At 37.8% G+C, this 22338-nt stretch overlaps 1 protein-coding gene across 4 annotated transcripts in view; it reads right to left on the bottom strand.

Moving 5' to 3' along the window:
• Positions 1–22338, bottom strand: part of GABRB1 (gamma-aminobutyric acid type A receptor subunit beta1) — a 358276-nt gene that overhangs the window by 315828 nt on the left and 20110 nt on the right. The window lies entirely within an intron of this gene.

The following is a 22338-nucleotide window of genomic DNA, read 5'->3' as shown; positions in this document are numbered from 1 at the left end:
GTTCCAAGGGCATATAGGTTTCTAGCCCCCCCAACCCCCACCAGGGATTCCTGTATTTTTGGAAAAGGAAGATGGAAGTTAAATCCTCAGAAATCCTAATCCTAATATTCTTAAATACCCATTGCCAGTAATGTTTCTCTAAATGTCCTACATTTCTTTATTTCCCTTCTGTTTTTACTTATGCTGTTTTCACCTATTTTCTACTTCAGATGACCCTATCCTGGTGTGGCAACTAGGAATTTCTGTGAAGAACAAATATCTTTGAAAGAATAAACTGTCTTGTTAATGAAATAGGCACAAAAATATGATATGAAAAAGAATTATCTAGATACCACAAACATGTCAGTTGGAATCCGGGGTAGAAATATCATTCCTTCTTTCATTATGTCTGGAAAGAAGATTGAATATTTGATTCACTTGTTTGGTTCACCTGTTGTGACAGACCAAGCACAGACTGCCTACCCAACCCCAGCATTCATGAAGACAACTCTTCTTAATCTGTAGGCTCTATTTCTAATTGCACCACTAAGGTAATAACTGATAGCATCATGATGTGTGTCCAGTTTGTATATCTTTCAAAGTAGGTTTAAATTCTCATAATATTTGCAAAAGCTGATTTAGCTGGTACCAGTGGGATTGTTGCAGTGCTGCTCTTACTGGGCCAGAACCTGCATGGAAAAAAATCACAGGATGCTTCTGATTTGCTGCTGCAACAGGAACATTCCCAGCAGTATCCCTGCTCTCTTATTTCAGCTGATTTAATTCTAAGTGCTAGTGGCTCCTCTGTGAAACAGAAATGACTTACACAGCCTTATACTGGCAGTGAAAATCCTCATGGAAGCCATTTTTAATTTTGGAAGAAACTTGCTCTAAAAACAGCTCTTCCTCACCAGACCTTGGCAAGAAAGGAAGGAAATTCCTCCATTTCAGTAACATAGATATTTTAAGTGATTTGCCCTTAAATGCTGAGATAATCCTGCGATTTTCCTAGTACCACATCTGCCATTTAGTTACTTTTGGTACTCTGCAGAGAAAAGATAAGTGGTTTGAAATTCAATTAACAATTGCAACCTCACTGATAATTACAATTCTTTTAGCTTGAGCCCCATTCCATCTTTACATGACAACTATATATTCACATTTTAGATAAGGCTCAAATGTCACGTCTTCTGAAGTCTTCCCTGTGTTACTTACGACTGCATCTGAACCTTAGCATGCTGTGTATGCCTCAGTAGTATTATGACAATAACAAACATTTAAGGAGCACTTCTTATGCATCAAGTACCATGCTAAGCACTTTATAGCCATGATACCATTTAAACTTCCCAAGAATTCCTTGATAAATGTAATAATGTTAGTATCCCCATTTTATAGGTAAAAATGTCCTGCCTCTTCCGTCTCTGCCCTGGTAGTCCCCTGCCTCCTTATTTCATGTGCTTCAGAAAGTATTTTATCAAGTTTATCCAAACATTAGCTTTGCATGCTACAGGGAGGATCTATTTTTGAAGAGCTACAAAATACTTTAAACTCTTGAATTGTATGCTACTTTTAGACACAAGCTTCAATGGTACATCTGAGCACATTGTACATATTCCTTAATTTTGTTCCTTTTTATACAGGCATTTTTTAATATGTGATCTTTCAGCATATTTGTAAGGATGTTTTTTATATAAAAAGCATTCATCATCCCACTTTTTTCCAAAAAAACTATTGTAAAAATGCCATTAAAAAATCTTTGGCAAGAGCAATATTGTTTATAAAAGTGTATCAGAAGAAATTTGTATTTATCTAACACACATTCTGTGTGTTTTAGAAATAATCCAAAGATAGCCTGGAATTAATGATATTCCCAAATCGAAAAATGGGAGTCAGAGATACCTATTAATCTGTGTTTTATCCATCAACTCACAATCATATCTGATGATGTTCTATGACACCTCTGTTTGTATTCTAGATGCTTACTGACCTCCTCTCAGATAATAGTCTGCTTAAGTCACTTATTTTTAAGTAATGGAAAGACAACTTTCCTATCTGTGTGGAAGGGGCCTCCAGTTCACTAACAAGACACTCTATATGGTCACTGAGTACCAGAAAAGATGATAAATTCTTCCTCTGCACACCAAATGTTCATATTTATAATTATTGGTAGTTTAAAAGCAGGAGAATGTGGCTCAATAAAGAGGCAAAATTAATTTCTGGAAATACAGAGTTTCTTCGATATAGATATATCAAAGAATACATCTAGACTAGATAAAAAGGCCAATATTTCCAATTTTTCCAGAGTTGACTCATTCTGAAATCTCTCTTTCACTTAAAACACATCTGTCTTTTAATAATCTTTCTGAAAGTGGCAGTGTATAGGTTTATAACAAGAACTATCTAAATTAAAAAGACAAAACATTGTAAGTATTCTAAACGACAGAAATATTTAGCAAATACTCCATAATGGTGACACTATCAGTGTTTCTAATCACATTAACAATTCCAGAGAAATTGTTACATTAATTTAAAGCACTGTCAAATTGGCTGTATAATTTCTGAATGTTAATTTAATTAGTGACAATAAATAAGTAACATTTTTCAATAAATTTATCACAGGAGAAAATAAAAATCAGATCAAATCAAATTTATCAAATCCATTTGTATTTTTTCATGTGATAGAGTATATAACCATGTGCCACAGAAATGTCATTCTTGGGAACAAAGAATATATAAGTAGATTTAAAATTTATATCACTGTCTGATTATTTTTTTTTTCTTTTTTTTTTTTTTTTTTATTGGTGTTCAATTTACTAACATACAGAATAATACCCAGTGCCCGTCACCCATTCACTCCCACCCCCCACCCTCCTCCCCTTCTACCACCCCTAGTTCGTTTCCCAGAGTTAGCAGTCTTTACGTTCTGTCTCCCTTTCTGATATTTCCCACACATTTCTTCTCCCTTCCCTTATTTTCCCTTTCACTATTATTTATATTCCCCAAATGAATGAGAACATATAATGTTTGTCCTTCTCCGACTGACTTACTTCACTCAGCATAATACCCTCCAGTTCCATCCACGTTGAAGCAAATGGTGGGTATTTGTCATTTCTGATTATTATGTAAACTTATGTTTTCAGACAGACATTAGAGAAATATTATCAAACATGATTCCACATGGTGAAAACTGTATTTAGTTAAATATAGGAATAAAATAATTGATTCCTTTATAATGCTGCTTATGTAGTATACTCTGTTGGGAGTCATAGTAGCAAACTAACATTTCCTTTTTCTCTAGGAACAATGCCCTTTTGTAGCTTGAAGAACTGCTACTAAAATATGTTTAGCTTGAATATGTAACCTGCTGTGAGTTATAAAATATTAAATTCTAACTTTTTTCCCTGACTGTGATACCAAAAGAAACTCTCAACCATGTATTTTACAGAACTGTAATCCATGTGTAATCTCTATGGTAAATGTCATCAGTTGCTTAAAATGGTAAAGCCACAGGAAGCCACTACTCCTAAGTACTGCAATGTAATAATAATCTACTTGATTGAGTAAATATACTTGAGAGTCAAAGTTTACTCGAGAGGGCACAACTTAAAAAAAGAAATCTGAAGCTTTTCCAAAGCATGAAAATATGCTGTTTCCATTCAGTCAAAATGACTTTTTGCCTTGTATCACTTCGATTTTTTGTTTTTTTTTTACTGATGACTAAGAGATTACAATGACTTCATTTCTTCCATAGAAGAGCTGTTTCAGGTAATTTACAATCAATAACAGTTCTCAAGATATTCTAACCTCAGCTTCCTCAACCCCATCACCTTCATCACCCAATTAAAATAGAACAGGAATTCTATGCTTTGCTGAAAAATAAGTTATATATTTTATTTTCACTAGTTGATGAGAATTAAGAATTTAGGGACACCTGGGTGGCTCAGCAGTTGGGTGCCTGCCTTCAGCCCAGGGCGTGATCCTGGAGTCCCGGGATCGAGTCCCACATTGGGGTCTCCGCATGGAGCCTGCTTCTCTTTTTGTCTCTCATGAATAAATAAATAAAATATTTTAAAAAGAGACAGATTAAGAATTTAAAAATAGAATAGAATTTATTCACTATTTATCTATTGAATGTCTTCCATGTGCTTGCCATTGTTCTAGGTACAATAGAGAACCAGATAAAAGTCCCTGCCCTGTTGCAGCTAGCACTGTCTATTGAAAAGAGATGGGAAAAGAAAACACATCGATGGGAAAATATGTAATATTTTGGTTGTTAGTAAGTCTTATTGATTAAGTAAAAATAAAGTAATGAGGATAAAGACTACAGGGTGAGGGTCAATTACAGGGTGTGTGCTGTTTTATACAGGGTATTCAGGGAAGTCCTTACTGAAGAAATATTAGAGCAGAAACCTGAAAGAAGGGAGAGAGAAATCTTTCAGGGATCTAGATAAACACATTTCTGGCAGAAAAAAAAAAACTATTACAAGGGCCTTGTGAAGGGAATGCATGGAATTCTTAAGGAAAGGAGGCAGTTATGGCTGGGGCTACAGGAGTATAGGGGAAAGTGGGAAAAAGTCAAATCAGAAAAGTAGCTAGGGCCAGAAAGATTTTATAGGCCAAATCAAGGCATGGGATTTTGTTTTAAGTGGAAAGGGAAGCCACTGAAATATAGAAGCAAAGAGGAACATGGTCTGACTTGGGGTTTAGGAGTATCATGATCGCTCAGGAGTTTAGTACAAAAGCAGAGGAAAATTTATCAAAAGCTTTTGCCATAATCCAGGACTCGCAATAACAGTGGATGTGAGAAGTGATCAGTCGCTGAACATAGTAAGAAGGCACAGCATTTAGGACTTGCTGTGGATCTGTTCTAAGATGTGAAAGAGAGTCATTACAGATGATCCCATTAAATGGATGATCTAAGCAATCAGAAGGATGGTATTCCTTGTTTTAAGATAAGAAAAATTGTACAAGGAGAAGTCTAGGTCACAGTGGGGATAGGGAACCAGGATTTTGTTTTCGGATATGTTAACTTTGAGATGCACATTAGACATCTCAATGGAGATGTCAAGTAGGCAGTTGGAAAGGAGTTTGGAATTCATGCCTGACATGTCTGAATTTGAGAGTTCCTAGGGTAAAGTTGATATTTAAAGCCATTAGACTAGATAAAATCACCACTCAGGGAGTAGGCTGAAAAGAATAAAGTTAGGAAAAATGAACACTGAGTTACTCCAAAGTTTAGAACTTGGGAGATAATAAATAACCAGCAAAGGGAATGGAGAAGGAGTGGTTGACAAGGTAGGGAGAAACTTACAGGGAGTGATACCCTGGAAAGCAAATGGACAAAATTATTTCAAAAAAGAAGGCAAATGCAATATCCTCACTAAGTACCTGAGAAATGACCACTAGGTGTAGCAACATGGAGGGTTTTGTTGATTCAGATATGAGTTGAATGGGACTATATTAGAGATAAAATGTACCATGGGAAATAGGAAAAGTGAAGATTTTTTTTTTTCCCTGGAAGGGGAAATGGAAAACCTGAATGAGGTGGCAATGTGAAGGATTTTGATGAACAGGCATGGGAAGAAGACCCATCTCGTCAGAAGAGCATATTTAACACAGAGAATTACCTTAGGAACAGCAGCAGCAGTGACAGATGTGGCTTGAGAATATGGTCCCTGAGAGTATACAATGAAGTGAAGAAGAAAATGAAACCGGAAAAGTAGATGGAAACCACTGAACTTTGGCTGAGTTTAGAATTTAAGTGTTATAACATGAAACAGCAGAGGTGTTTCCAGCAGATGTGTCTTTTTCATGGTAAACCCTGGCAGAATGGTTGAATTAGAAAGTATGCTGGAGGGTTGCACAGAATGGATGGAGACAATTAGAAAATAACTTCATTTTTGAAGAGGAGGAATGGAAGGCTCAACTAAGGATGTAGAAAGAGGAGAAATATTTCAAAAACAGATGATCAGTGACCACAGAAAAGGAGTTTTGTGAGAGCACCAAGTTTCTGGAGGGTTTGAGAGGGCTGGTGATGCTTTTAATGTGGGCAACAGAAGGGGAAAATATTCAGCTGGGGGAAGAACCAGATTTCCTGGTTCAATGCTAATCTAAATTAATCCTACATAGGGAGATTCTACAAATCCTTCAAATATGGGGATGGGAAGGCAAAATTCAGAGAAGAGATTAGATTGCAGTAAGCGCTCAGAGTGATTAAAAAAAAAAAAAAAAAGCAAACTTGGAGAAATCATCTCTCTCTGTTGTTGTTAAATGTTTCACCTTTCTGAATCCAGGGCTTCTCTATTCCAGGCCTCTAAGCAACTGAGCTCAGAGCCTTGACAGCTGACCCACACATCACACAGCTGATTTATTAAGTTGGTCAACTTAAATTAGAAGACACTTTGATGAGATACTGGTGTCCCACTCTACATGCCTACCCTAACAGAGTAGACACAACTAACACCTAATTTAGAACTTGTGTTTCCCTCCCTCATCAAAAATTAATTCATACTAACTAAATGCTGCTTTTCCATCATCAATTTTTATTAGGGTTAAGCCTAGTTTTTCCAGACTAAAGAAATTTTGTGATCCCAGGTTCATCAATGGTTTCATTCTTTTCTGGATTTCAGATGGGGGCCATCCTTTCATCCCTCATTTCCTAGCCTATGAATCCAAAAGCGGAAAAACTATCATTGTTCAACCCGCAGGACTTGTTCACAGTGTCTGGCTAATCTGAAGACCGGCAAGCCTTGACTGCACCCAGTGATTTGGAGTTCTCATAGCAAGAGGAATTTAAAACAGAGCGATTTCAGGATGTTGCCACTCACTACTCACTGGGATTCTATTCTTAAGTATCCAAAGGGTTTATTTTTTTCACTTGTCTTTAAGTTTTTTTGCACAATACTTTCTTTATCTTCCTTCATGTTTTTATGATGTCAGTTTGTGAATGGAGCTATCACTGTGAGTGACGAGCTGCCTGGCTAACCTGGGAGAAGTGAAACTGTGTGCCTTCAACAAGGAGGCAGTTTTCCAACTTTTGCTAATGGGGAAAAAATATCACATGTCTGCACAAAATAGGCAATGCACATTTGGGTTCAAGGGAAGAAACCTTTATTATGTGAGAGATGGGACATTGTTTTTATTAAGAACGGTTGTTACTGGTTTAAAGCAGCATTACATACTGGTGTGTGGGTTTAATATGCCATTTGTCTTTCCAACATCTATTGCCATTTAAAATGTCACTAGTTTGTCCCAGTGGTGAGGTAAAACCATGGGAACGGCATTCAAACTGCTTCACAGAGTACAAGCCAATTTTAACAAATTCATAATTAAAACCCAGCCAAGTTTCTTCTTGCACTGCCAAAGTCCTTCCTGTGTATTTCCCAATTAAATATCCTTTCTATGAAGAAGCAGCCTTCTGGAGATGCCAAAACTGAATCACTAATGTCTTTATAACAATGAAACCTTTCAGTTCTCATATCATTTTCAAATGCCTTAATCCCATTGGCTTTCACAAACATTTTGAGAGATAATGCATCCATTACTTCATTCAGTAGATATTTACTGAACACCTACTACATACCAAAAACTATACTAGATCCTGGGGATGCATCAAGAGCCAGACAATGTCCTTGCAGTCACGCTGCTGCCATTCTAGCAGAAGAGGCAAACACTAAGTAAATAAATAAGCAGACAGAGAATATATTACATTGACAAATGTCATGAAGAAAAATAAGGAAGAGGAAGGAAGGGGAGCTTTAGTTAGAATAGTCAGGAAAGGTTTGGTTGAAGAAGGGACATTTGAATACAGATCACATGACACATAACATTCAGGAAGGGAATTCCAGACCAGAGATAGACTCGTCTTGAAGCTAATGAGGCTGAAGCTTTAAGCTCCCTCACTTTTTTTTTTTTTATTGGAGTTCAATTTGCCAACATATAGCATAACACCCAGTGCTCATCTCACCAAGTGCCCCCCTCAGTATCTGTCACCCAGTCACCCCCACCCCCCGCCCACCTCCTTTTCCACCACAACCTTGTTCGTTTCCCAGAGTTAGGAGTCTCTCATGTTCTGTCTCCCTCTCTGATTATGCTGAGTGAAATAAGTCAATCAGAGAAGGACAAACATTATATGGTCTCATTCATTTGGGGAATATAAAAAATAGTGAAAAGGAATAAAGGGGAAAGGAGAGAAAATGAGTGGGAAATATCAGAGAAGCTCCCTCACTTAAATCAGACTCCTGCCAAGACGCTGGGCAGGGCCTTAGCTTTGTGTTCACAGGGTCATATATTTTTTGTAAAATTTGCACAGTAAGGAAATTTAACCATGGTTATGTTTGCTCCCAGCTCCTACTTCTACTGCATTTCCCTCCTTCCTGTCAGGCAGTGTTGGTGTGGCCAGCGCATTGTTGGGATTATAAGGAGACTCGCTTACTTTGGTCTTAGTGGGTTTGTGTGGTTTGTAGTCACTGTTTACTTAAGCTATTACTGGCTTCCCAGTGTAGGAATCCAAGTACACTCCTATATTCACTGTGCCAAGGTAAAGAATGCAATTACTTCATGAAAATATCATCAAGATGTTTGTCAGCTTATTCAAATTTGTTAATTACTGTCATTTATTTTCTTATTCTAAATATTCACTTTTATATCTAATGTTTATATTTTTATCACCCAATTTGTATAAGCATCAGGCTCACAGCACCTTCTAGGCAGCACCTAGGGAGTGTGCTTGCCATGTTCAATGCCTACATGGGTGGAGGTCAGTAGAACTTGAGCAAAGTGAGTACAAGAGGGAAAGATGGGAGATGAGCTTGGAGATTTGCCAGGCAGATTGGCCTTAGAAGCTAGTATAAGGTCCCCAGGTTTATTCTAATTAAAAGAAGAAGCCATTAGAGAGCTTTAAAATAGAGAAGTGATATAATCTGAATGCTGTTCTAGAAATAGCTCTCTTGGGATGCCTGGGTGGCTCAGTGGTTGAGTATCTGCCTATAGCTCAGGATGTGTTCCTGGGGTTCAGGGGTCAAGTCCTACATCAGGCTCCCTGCAAAGGGCCTGCTTCTCCCTCTGCCTGTGTCCCTGCCTCTCTGTCTCTCATGAATAAATAAATATTTTTTAAAAAAGAAATATCTCTCTTGCTTCTATAGGGAGATTGGATTAGATGGTGGCAAGACTGGAAACTGGGAAAGCAGTTAGGAAGCTATTGCAATATATAGCTTGAATCATATCTGTGACTACTATTACAGAACGCAGAATTCAAGGGAGGAGATGATACAGCTTGGCTTTGAGTGGTGGTCAAATCTGGAATATATCAAAGTATGACTGACAGGATTTCCTGATGGGGTGGATGTGAAGTGTGAGAGAGTTATAGGCAATTCCAAGATTGTTAGCCTGGGTAACTAAGTCAATGGTGGTGCCATTTTGAAATGAAAAATACTGAGGGAAGAGTAGTTTAGAGCAAATTCAAGATGTATAAAAATCTGAGATGTATAAAATCTGAGATGTTTTCCACAATCCAATCAGAGATACTGGTTACATAAATTTGAGTCATCAATGTACTACTGTTGGTATTTAAAGACATAGATGGGATAAGACCACCAGTAGGAGAGGAAACCAAAACAGAAAGAGCTTAAAAAATATGCTCAAAAACTCATTGTTTACTATGAGAACAGTAGGTCTCCTGACATCAAGAAGTTTTCTTCCTGTTGCAATATTTTTATGAGAATTAGAAGACTATTAAGGGAATCTCCTGAATGTTATGGAAAGAGTTAGAAAATTCTGTTTTTGAGGAAGAAAAGTAAAATATTGTATCTTTCTAGAATACACTTAAATATTCAAATCATGTCATGTAACTAATTTAAAATAAATTGCCTTACTTGTTTTACTGGGTTTCCACAGACTGGCATATAAAATATATATGCCATCAAAGAACATTCTAGGTAGGCCAAATTATCCAGGGAAAGGCACAGTATTTTTCTGGTGCAAACAAGTTTCTATTGAGTCAGCAAAAGAACCAAGCAATAAATTAATCTCTGACTTGTCAGGGAAAAAAAAAAAAAAAAAAGACATTGCTTCAAGCTTGACCCGAAGGAGTCACTAGAAATCTAACAGGAATAGCTCAGGACTGGAAAAATCCTTTTGAGAAAATGACCCTGTCTGGTTTTTGCTCTGTTCTTAGTGGAATTTGGTATAAATGGCTTACAAGTGCCCCTTAATGTGATGCAGTTCAAATGCTATCAGCTGTGTCACATCAGATTGGAAGGAGGCTCGCCAGGACTTCAGGACCCAACAAGGTGCAAAACAGCATAAATGAAAAGACCTCATAATAGTAAATAATGCAAAAAGGTCTCCAAGGAGAAGATAAATATGACTCTGATCTACCTTGGCAGCATTATATCTGTCACTATTACAGAACACAGAATTCAATGTAGGAATAAAAAATAAGAATGGATATTACCATTTGAAAGTTGAGAGGGGATAAACTGGAACAAGGTTCTTGTGACAAATTTGCCTGAGGAAAAACAAAGCACACTACAAGATGAATCAAAAGAAAGTATTCACAAAGTTAGTCACCCAGTGATGAGCATTTTGGGGAGAAACCATGGGTTGATAAATTACATTCTAAAAAGACCACTTCCCCAGAGGAATTACTTTAAAGATGAGACATTTTCTTGCATTGACTTAAATGCTTTCTATGTCACTTCTGCATGAAGTAAAGGCATTTTGGACTTTGCCTTGCTCACCAACATGAGTTATTTCTTTTAGTTCAGTTTATTCTTCAAAACACTAGGCAACTACAGATAATCTATGAAGTTGATGGCAGAGAAGCAAGTAATTTTTTAGTAGGAGTTACTAAGGAGGCCCAACTGCCTCAGAACCCCAACCTGTTTTCATTTCTTTCATTGTCTGAGTCCAGCAAACAAAAAGTAACACTTTTATCCATCTCTTTATTATGCTTATATGCTTCCTCAAGCCTCTAATTGAATTATTTTCATAGAACAGACCACTAATGCAATTTAAAAAGTACCTACATGTAATTCACCTTTGTTAGCTTCTTTAGAATGTATGCATTGGGGGGAAATTTTTTATTTATTTATTATTATTATTTTTTTTGAGAGTCAAGTTTCCTCTTGGGAGAGTTGACAGTTCAATTACAGATATACAGATTTCAGACCCAAAGGGAAATTCAAATCACATGTCAAAGCCATTTGAAAAATAGGAGCATATGAAGCATTATTATATTCCCAGGCAAAATATTTTTAAATAGATGGATTTGATAACTATTTTTTAGTAATCTTGTGTTTCATAATGATGGGATAGAAGATTAAATATGTTTATTGTAGATTCACCACGGGACATTAATTCTTCAATTGAAACCATAAAATCCTGGAATTAGACACTTACTTTTAACAGCAAAATGCTTAAGATGAATAATAGTATGATTTATCCAACCAACTATGAATAACATAATGAAGAACAAATAGGGAAATGGAGAGGATCAACACTGCACATTTAAAGTGCCATCTTTCTTGGCCAGCTTACATGACTCATTCTAAGGCCATTTCTATCTCGGAAATTAACTGAAGCTGCTCAATCACTAAGATCAGCCTGCCAATCTACCCCTTGTAGAGATAAGTGTTAATGTGAGAATCTGTCAGAGATACCTACATGCCACTAGCTTAAAAGACCACACTAAGGTTTTTAACTATATATAAAGCCAAAGAAGGAATTTCTTGTATGTTTTCTACTGAACTGCAAACTCTATAATTTTTTACTTATGTTCATTATAACTGAAAAGGACATATGAAGGCTAATTACACAAATAATCCTCACCAATGTAAATGCAGAAGTGGTTAAAGGGTTGCCTTCATTCTCCAGTTATAAGGTAAACCTCTGGAAGCTGAGATATTTCTGTGAGGGTTTCCCCCCCTTTATTTATAAGTGACAAAACAATTGTTTACCTGTTCTAGGATTCAACAGATTATGATGACCTTAGAGTGGCCTTATAGTTACAGTCTGGCAGGCTTGTAGTTATATTCTAGTTCCCTTACTTTCTGTATGATGTTGTATATGGGTTATAGCTTGTCATCTCTGTTGAATATATGTTAGAAAGTTCACCACTGGAGGTCATATTTGTTCCTTGAAGCCTGTTCTGACAAATAAAATCCATTAATTATAAAGCATGGGAAGAGTTTTTGAACTCTTTCCTAAGGGGTTGGCCTCAGAGAGTTGCCATTCAAGTATATTTATTTGGTTACAGGATAAGATAGTAGAAAGAATATAGCTGAGGAGCAAAGATGACTCCATATTTTGATGCTTGTATAGTCCCATTAACTGGAAATGCTGATTTGTGGGGGGGTGAGTTATAGTAAGTACATTTTGGGATTATTGTATTTGAGGACTGGAAATTATATGACTGGCAAGCAGTTGAAATAAGGGGCTAAACATATGGAAGACAGGTCAGGGCTAGAGCCCTGGAAGTATCTGGAAGTCAACAGCACACAGGTTATATTTCAAAGTCATAAAATTGGATGTGATCTCTAAACTGTATATTTTAGAGAAATTACTTGACTCTTCCCAACTCATCTATTACTATTAGAGATAAAACCCTGGGCTCTATGTATTAGAGATTTTGTTTCACATGTAATTTCTTTTTTAAAATTTTATTTATTCATGAGACAGAGAAAGAGAGGCAGAGACATATGCAGAGGGAGGAGAAGCAGGCTCCCTGCAAGGAGCCTGATGTGGGACTCGATCCTAGCACCCCAGGATCATGCCCTGAGCCGACAAAGAGAGACACTCAACCGCTGAGCCACCCAGGCCTCCCTGGCATGAAATTTCTTATATTTTTTCTTAGGTCTTTATGTTGCATTAAAAAAATATCTTGAGAACTACATGAAAGTCTCTACTATTAAACGGCCTTTAAATCTACTATATTCATTATTCCTCAAACACCAGGAAACTGGGATCCCTGGGTGGCTCAGCAGTTTAGCATCTGCCTTTGACCCAGGGCATGATCCTGGAGACCCAGGATTGAGTCCCACATCAGGCTCCCTGCATGGAGCCTGCTTCTCTCACTGCCTGTGTCTCTGCCTCTCTCTCTCTCTCTCTCTTTCTATGTGTCTCACACATAAATAAAATCTTAAAAAAAAAATACCAGGAAACTACATTAATACATTAATACAAGTAACATGTATGAACCTGTCATATGAAATAAAGAAGTCAAAGGACCTAGTCTTACCATGGGATATCAAACACCACAAAGCAAACCCAAGGCTGAACAGCTATTTTTCTCAACCCAGTCAGCTACAGGTGAGTAAAACTGAACTGTGGAAGGACTAGGAAGTGACTCCTATTTGGAGTGTCCTAAATCTTCTGTAGTACAGAGAAGTTTCTTAGCTCACAGCCTTCCTCCTAAATTTTGCTTAACATAAATATTAACGTTGGTATTTGTGCCAACTGGATTGACACTATTCTCCAAGATTAAGTAAATTGGATATTGCAATCTCACTAAATACACATTAATTAATTAATTAATTAAATGAACCTCAGCATTAGTCCTTAGTAGGCACTGTCATTTTATTTTCTAACTGCAAAATGTGCCATTTATCTATTAAAGCATATTAACTATGCTTTATTTCCTGTTTTAAATCCAGTTTTCTGTTTCAAAAAATTATCCAAATACCTTAGTGAATAAGGAGTAGACAAGAATGACAATTTATGTCTGTTAGAGTAGACAAGAATGACAATGTCAGGTTCTTCATAAAAGCAGAAGGGATTTCAAAGGTAATTCAATATAATTATTTTCAAGCCCTTTGGATGAAACATTATGAAGAACTGCAATATGTAAAGCAAATCTGGAACTGTCCTGAGAAAGCAAGGTCCCCCATTAGCTTCCTTGAGCACTCATGGTTCTCATGGCACATCTGTGAAAGTCTAAGGAGCATGGTTTGAACATTCTTGAGTAATCCAACTCCCCACTGGATGTGAATCATGTCTTCAAACATGGATGCATGAATATCCAGGGTTCTGAGAGCTCCTCCAGTGACATGTGTTTTGAGGTATACCTTACCAAAGGTTTTCTGCATGTCTAATTAAATTACATCTACTAGTAATTCCTTGTCCATAAGACATTTGTTTACTTTTTAAAAGACCTATTTATGCCTGAGAGAATTCAGGTTGTTTAGTCAGGCATGATTTCCACTTATAGAAGTCATATAGACTTTTCCCCAATAGATTCTATGTGCTTATTTGTTCAATGGCCTGCCTTTGCGTACAGGTCAGTGATTAGTAAGAGCTTCTTGAATGATGATGGACCCTTTTCACAGAAGTGAAAGCTCTGTTCTCTAAATAGAAATTCTAGGTATTATCAGCATCTCATGCATCCTTGGCCTTCTTTAACCTTACAGGATATATAAAACTATGTTCCAAATAAATTATTTGCCTGTTACAACTACAGCTCTGTGCATGTTTTGCAGGCAGTTTTTACTAGTGCATATTTTCATGGAACATCTGTGCTATACATTGTGTGTTCTCCAGGCTCCATTTCTTGCTCTGAGTTTTCCCCTTTACCATAGCTAAAAATCTCTCCCTATTAGGAACCTACTTAATCTCACTTCTGTGATATTTTGTGTAAAATCTCCATTAGGTGGCATACTAGAGTAAAAAAGCCTTGCATAGCTTCAATGCTAGTGACTACTTCACATTGGTGATTGTATCTTGCTCGGACAGACCAAGGCCAAACTGCTGTCTCTACTTCCCTCACAATAGGAGACAATGTGATTCATTCTGGAAAGTTTATTATGATGTAGTTAGCCAGGGTGGATTGCAAGATGGTGACATATTATATAACTAAGCTTACTGTTCACTGGATATTAGTTGGACTGGATATGCACTGTATAAGCTACTTTCTCAGAAAACAACTCCCATTGTGTTACTATGTAAAGGAAGTCATCTTTATTCTAAGCCTGAAATGTGCTAGAATTGTCCTATCAGGGCTTCAGATCCTGGTCAAGTGTTCTTTCCACTGGTTCTCTCCTGATGGTTTCTAATTTTGTATAAGATTTTCATATTTAATCTTTGGTTACGTATCTAACCTCAACACTCTGGAGAAATAATTTTAAATAATGATAATCATCATCTTAGTAATAATTCATGGATCACATATTAAAAAAAACTAAAAAATGACTATTTCCTCAAAAATTCTGTGTCCCAGAATTATTAAAGGAATCATGTCCTTTTCTACTATATTGAAGGCTCAATCAGACACACAATGATAGAGACCTAGGCTCCTTGGTTTATTTGTCTCTTCCATATAGTATCAGTGGTGTAAAAGTAGAACAAAGAACTAAAAATGTTGGACCATGGCTTATGGTCTTGTAAATGCCTTTTGGTCTTTCTCCCCCTGTCTCTTTCTCCTTTCCCCCCATTCCTTTCTACCAGTATAGAGGTGTTAAAGGCTGCATCAGGATGCCTGTTTAAACCCTTTTCTTTCTTTTCAATCCTCCTATGAGTTAACTGAGCACCTAATAATTTATACCCAGGCATATGTCTTCTAGGGCACTGACCCCAACTAATATGTCTATTTGTATATGTGTTCTTCTGTTTTTCCTCCTCAATCATGTTTGACTTAGATGGTAAAAGTGAAGATAAAAGGATTGCCAAGCATGTCTACCTTTATATGTGACTAGACACTCCGCACTACCTCATCCATCTCTGACAAGTTAGGGCCTGAGGAGTCCTCACACAAACCCAGGTGGAAAAGGTGGAAAATCCAGCATCTATTGGTCCAAGTTTACTCATGTGAAGCAGAAACACGGATTCTAAAGAAATGTTGTTTACTAAGGGGAGTTAGAGAAGGTGGTTTCTCAAAAAAGCGCAATGAAAATAACTGATTTTAAGTTCTCTTCACCAAAGAAAAAGGAGACAGATTTAAAGACCTCTGAGAGAATGGTTCTTCTTGTGTTTCTATGGCTTTGTTCTTAATCAATTTAAGCTCTGTTTTTTTTTTCTTTTTTTAAGTATTTTTTTAAAGATTTTATTTATTTATGAGACACAGAGAGAGAGAGAGAGAGAGAGAGAGAGAGAGAGGCAGAGACTCAGGCAGAGGGAGAAGCAGGCTCCATGCAGGGAGCCAGACGTGGGACTCGATTCCAGGAATCCAGGATCATGCCGTGGGCCGAAGGCAAACACTCAACCAACCACTGAGCCACCCAGGCATCCCAGCTCCATTTTTCAATAAGGGTAAGAATTAAGTGGAATAGAAAGGATGCAACCATTGTTCCCCAGACTAGGTCATAGATAGAATAAGAGTTGGAATCCAGATGTATCAAGAGAACATAACTAGTGCCATCACATGGAAGATACTTAATAGGTGTTCACTGATGATTTGAATATCATGGCCTAGGACTCACCAATGCTAGAAATTTCACTAGTAAAAACCTATCCATGAACTTAATTAAGCCTTTGTATTTTATAAGAGCCAAATGCCCCTAAGCACACTTATAGAATAAGCCTTTTCAATGGATTGAACATGATCATAAATAGGTGTCATATCCAATCTTGAAGACAGGCATTTTTTCTTCAATAGAGGACTAGATATTAAAAAAAAAAATCTGAAAGCAAAAGGTGCCTACAGACAGATGAGAAAGGCTAAGCTTGGATATAAATTAGGAGTGCAAAGACAGTTTTGCTCAAGGGTCTCCTGATCTATGGCTGATAACTCTCTTAACACTTGGCAAACAGTATCTGTTTGAGTGCTAACAATAATGCTCTATTCTGTCACCATCTCACCTGCCACCCAGCATCTCTGCTATGGGGGCACCTGTTTAACCTAACTAAGATCAGGAAAAAAAAAAAAGTCATTCCATTTGGGGAATATAATTAGCATTCTGAACAATATTTAGACAAAGTGCTTGCCCATGTAAATGGTGTCTGCTTGGTTACCACTTGAGTGCCTTCTACCCCAAAACAGGTAATTAAAAAGCCCACTACTGAGCTCCTTCAATCTCAACTCAATGGATAACTGCATTAATGGAGAACATTTAATTCCAACCCATAATTAACTTTGGCAGTCTGAAATTATTTGAGGTTAATCTTTCTTTCCTGAGATTTTTGAATTTCTTCCAAACCATCTCTCTTCCAGATTCTATGCTACATTTGCATCTATAGTACCTTTCTTCCCTCAAACAAATAACTTTGTTAAACACACACAGGAAGTATTAAGGTCTCATATCCCAAGGTGGATGGGAATGTTTCCATGGAAGTTTAGAAACCACACACACACACACACACACACATATACATGTGGAAATCAGAGAAGAAATTCAACTATGAGAAAAAAGAGTGGAATATATATATATATATCTCATCTTACTTACTTACCTCACTGCTCACTTCAAAAATGAGGAAGCCAATTTAACAATTCGGGTCCTATCATTATGAATAAAGTATATTTCTTCTATTAAGTTTACTGATTAAAAAAATCCTAAATCACCTTTTTATTACCATATATTACCATGTACCATATACAATATAACCTGTGAAATTAAAAAATTTAGAAACTCCATCCATAAACTAATAATAGTATATTCTTGAACCACTTTGTAGACTTCAAACGTCTTAGGCAATCATTATCTGTTGATCCTCATCACTCCTTCAGTCCAACACCCACTGCCACTCAAGAAGGTAAAGCAAACAACATGGTGCCTAATCACTACGGGAGAAAAGAAGCGAGTCTCAGAGAGTTCAGTTGATTTTCTCAAGATCATGTGATAAGCAAACAAGACAGCAAGAAACAGAAGCTGGCCTTCAGATCCTGGTCAAGTGTTCTTTCCACTGAAGGACAGAGACTCTCACTTTCACACCTACATTCTCCTGGTCTCTGTTATCTTTTAAGTTTTCAAGATACAGAGCTACCAGTAACTGCTACATTGTAGCAATTCAGCCAAGAGCCATTTATATGCACGCATGATAGGAAAGAAAAGACTTGGTAAATGAGTGATCGTTTATATCTTCTCAAAATATGGAGAAAAGATTTTTTTAATATTTCAGTATCATATCACCACAGGCAATGGGCTGGTTTTTCTGTTCATTTTTGGATTTGGTCAATTACTCTGTTAAAGGAATTATCAAGATAGAAAAATAGATGATGTGAGATTCTGGTACTCAACGGGTTTAAAGTGTAGTAAGAGGCAAGACCAATCAATGCACATGAAACGATCGGTGTGGAGAGTGCAGGACTAAATTCCATAGAGCATCTCAGGGAAGTTCACTCTGGCATTTTTAGCTATGTTCTAATTCTAGGGGTGGGAGGGAGATACTGTGATGCTCAGCCCATATCTCACAGCACTTTTAGGATTAAAACACTCAGTCCTCCAGCTGTGGGGACTGGTGGCTGGTATCTCTCAGCTGAGTCCCTCTCCAGGGCTTGGAGTATCCTCATCACAGTCACTCACATCTCCTTTCCAGGGACAGCCCACATCATATAGCTGGTGACATGCCTCAATTTCAGATAATTCTGAAGTGTCATTCTAGTGCCAGACTTCCCTTTCGGATTAGTTATGCATTTGTAGCAACTACATCTTGATTAAATTTCACTTGATCATGTACTATTAAAGTCCAAAGTTTCCCCTCCTCCTTCTCCAGTGTTGCTGCTCTCACTCCCTCACAGCAGTTGCTCCTAAGAGCACTCTCCAATACATCCTAATAGAAAAGCCCAACCTACAATAGGTCCCTTCCTACTCCTCTCTTTTTTCTCATATTTGAATTTCTTCTCTGATTTCCACCAATTAACAATACTAAGTTCACCTCAACCCCAGCTGGCTCGCTGTCTCTTCTCTGGGCATCTCAACTCAGTTCACATAGGAAGTGTTATGTTTGGTTCTCTCATTTACGTCCCTGTATCTACCTTAACATTAACATTAGGAATCTTCGAAGCTGTCAACATGCCTATCTCCTTGTGGACTATGCAGCTGCTTTATCCTAAAGTTTGCCAAACAGAATATGCTCGGCTAGGGGCCTCATGCTCAGGAACAAAGGTGGCACGGGGCAGCTGCCACTGGTTTCCACAGGGATGGACGGTTTAATCACATGGTATTTAACTCCACTGAATGTTCTGGAAGCTAATCCATAAAGGAATAGATACATTGACAGGAAGAATCATAATACTAAGATGAAGTTAGGGAGAGAAATGAAAAGAAAGTTATAAAGCACGGGTACAAACAGAAAGCTCAGCAGAGCCAGCAAGAGGCTAGGAACCCAGGACATGCCTCTCATGAATTTAAAGCACTGGTTCAGAATTCCTGGGCTTCACCACCTCCTGTATTTAAAAGGCTACAGCACAAATGGAGTCTTAAGGCAGACTGGGGCTGTGGTAGCTTCGTGCTTCTGAGTCTGTGTGCAAAACAACTTTAAACTGGCAGTCCATAGGCTTTTAAGTAATTGTGCATTGTTACAGGGGCTGAACTGCCAGAAAGTCCTCTCCCCACACTTTCAGCCTATGTGTGAATATGCACATCAGTATTCACCGTGGGTTTGCAGCCTCTGTGGGAGGTCTGGTAGGAAATCGGGGAAGAAAACAATGACCCTCCCTTATGCCATGCTCTTGGCTCTCTGTATACTCAAGCCAAGTCTTCCCATATTCCTTCCCTATAGTGGACTGTGGCCCCCATTTTATTTCTGTTGAAATGAGGGGAACCCAAGTTTATTTGGCACCTACTAGGTACCAGGTTTTCTGCGTCCGATATGGCACCTTTAATAACATTTTATACATAACCAGATGTCAGCTAGCATCCTCTGAGACTGAAGTCAATTAACCCAAGCCCTTCATCATGTACTATTAAAACTCCTATGTTTTCCTTGGGATTTTTGGGCATGTCCAGACATGTCACCTCTGGCTCTGATTTCCTGTTTCTCCTGAATTCTTATTATCATTCCAGTCTTAAGTACTTGGTTGTTCTCTTCTCTATATTCCAAGCTGACCCAGATGTGGAACTGGGCTCCTCAAAACCATTCCAATAAAGCATTTGTAAAATCACAGACGTTTTTGGAAAAAAGTAGAGAAGCAATGGTGGTTTGTATCACAGCAATGAAAAATAACACAACATCAAATAATAAAATCCCTGTTCTAAAGTCCTTCAGCCACTCTAGCACTGGGAATTATTTGCCGAGACTTTTAACTTCTTGTCTAGTTTCACAGCTCATTTTGTCTCCAGTCTTCCTCTCCACCCCGGTGCTCCATTTCCTATTCTGCCCTCAACTCCTCTCATATTATAACCCAGAAAATTTTATTTTATTTTATTTTTAACCCAGAGAATTTTAATATTTATTTTATTTTTTTTTAATTTTTATTTATCTATGATAGTCACAGAGAGAGAAAGAGAGAGAGGCAGAGACACAGGCAGAGGGAGAAGCAGGCTCCATGCACCGGGAGCCCGACGTGGGACTCGATCCCGGGTCTCCAGGATCGCGCCCTGGGCCAAAGGCAGGCGCCAAACTGCTGCGCCACCCAGGGATCCAGAGAATTTTAGATCTTCGCCCATTCCTAACTCTAGACATATTTTGCATTCCCAAATGCTCACTAATGTTTCCCCTGCACAAAGGGCCAGTTATTCTGGGGCTTGCCCTTTAGTACCACAGAGTAACTGGTAGAGCCTTTGAAATCCCAATATTCACTTCCTTCCTCCCTGCTTTTGTCAGCAAAGCTGAAGGGGCAACTCAAAGCTGTATCCTCCTACTGACATCAACGGTGCCTCCCTGCCTGAGAAAAAAGAAGCAGACTCAGTGAGTCTGAATGGCATGTTCCCCCTTGTCCCAGGGCACAGAACAAGGAAATTAACAGAGCACTCACAAAGACAGAGCCAGAACCCCGGGTGGCCAAATAACAACCCATACGCTTTTCACCAGGCTGCTTTTCCAGAACAGATGGTGGTCAGATGAGTCTCTGTTAATTACTAAATTAAGGAAACACAGGGGAAAAGAGCACGGAAGGGAAGGAAAGATGGAAGAAGAGAGGAATGATCAATGATACTGAAATTGAGTTTGTGATTGAAGATTTTCGTTCCATTGATGTAGAATAAGGAGGGAAAAATGCAAGGAGTCAAGGAGATGGAACTGAACATTTGTTGTTCATTTGCTTTTCAATGCAAAGGAGGCAATTTGAGGGAAAACAGTCTTTCTCCCAGTGCTGAACGTCTGCTTATTGCAAGCCGTTTGCAAAGCAGCTGTTCAACAAAAATGATAGGCAGGTATCTCTATACACTCTTATTGAAATAATTGTTTCCCTGAACTTTTTGCCCTGGCCTTTATTTTTCCCTTTGTATCTGAAAATTCCAACCACCTGGCCCCCCCCCACCTAAATAAACAAACAAACAAATAAATAAATAACTTCTTTGGAACTTCTAGCTGCAATCTCTTAAAATATACATATATTTATATATAGATTTATATATAGGCTTTATATATAATATATAATCGGCATTTTTATTATATATTTATATATTATGTATCTATATATGTTTATATTATATATCTATATATTATATAGATATTTATGTTATGTTTATATATTATATATTTATATATCTATAAATTTATTGTATACTTATATATTATATTTATATTAATATATATTATATATGATTTTTCACATCTATATATAATATACATTTCACATCTATATATCTATATATAGATAGATATAATATATAATATATAGATATATAGGCTGATATAATAGATATATAGATAGATGTAATATATAATATATAAATATATAAATATATATAGGCTGACATGGGTGTTTCTTTTCTACTAACTCTCCAGTAAAATCAGAAGTTTAAGGAATTGAGAAGTTATAAAATAATGGTCTGATGATGTCGATTACCAAAATTATTCTGAAATGGCATATTTTCATACCTCGATTAAACCCCCAATGCATTATGCCTAAAATCATAACCTTTTTTTTTTTTTTTTTTTTGAAGCCTACTTGGCGCCTTCACCCACCCTGCAGCCCCAGGAACTCAGCAATGTCCTTGAGGCAAAGGTCGGAAAGTTCGGCCTCGACTTGCTCCGCGAGGCCCCGCCGGGGTCGGGGGGGGGGGGGGGGCGCACGTCCGTTCATCTGTCCACCCGGAGACCCACCCTGGGGAGGCATGTCCTCGCTGAACTCCCCGCTGGGACGGAAGGCCACGTATTACTCTTCAGCTGCGAGGGCTGAACAGATACAGCAAGATCTATGTTGGGGAGCGGCAGGATTATGCCTTATTTAGTGCCCCCAAAAAAAGTAAACGTGCAGGCCTGTAATGGCTTCAGCAGAATTTAGTGGTCTCTCGAATAGCCTAACTCTGCATTTTTGAAATACAG

Source organism: Canis lupus, chromosome 13, assembly GCF_011100685.1.
Source record: "Canis lupus familiaris isolate Mischka breed German Shepherd chromosome 13, alternate assembly UU_Cfam_GSD_1.0, whole genome shotgun sequence".
NCBI lineage: Eukaryota > Metazoa > Chordata > Mammalia > Carnivora > Canidae > Canis > Canis lupus.
The sequence above is the reverse complement of the archived record's forward strand: the minus strand, read 5'-3'. Positions and strand labels throughout refer to the sequence as shown.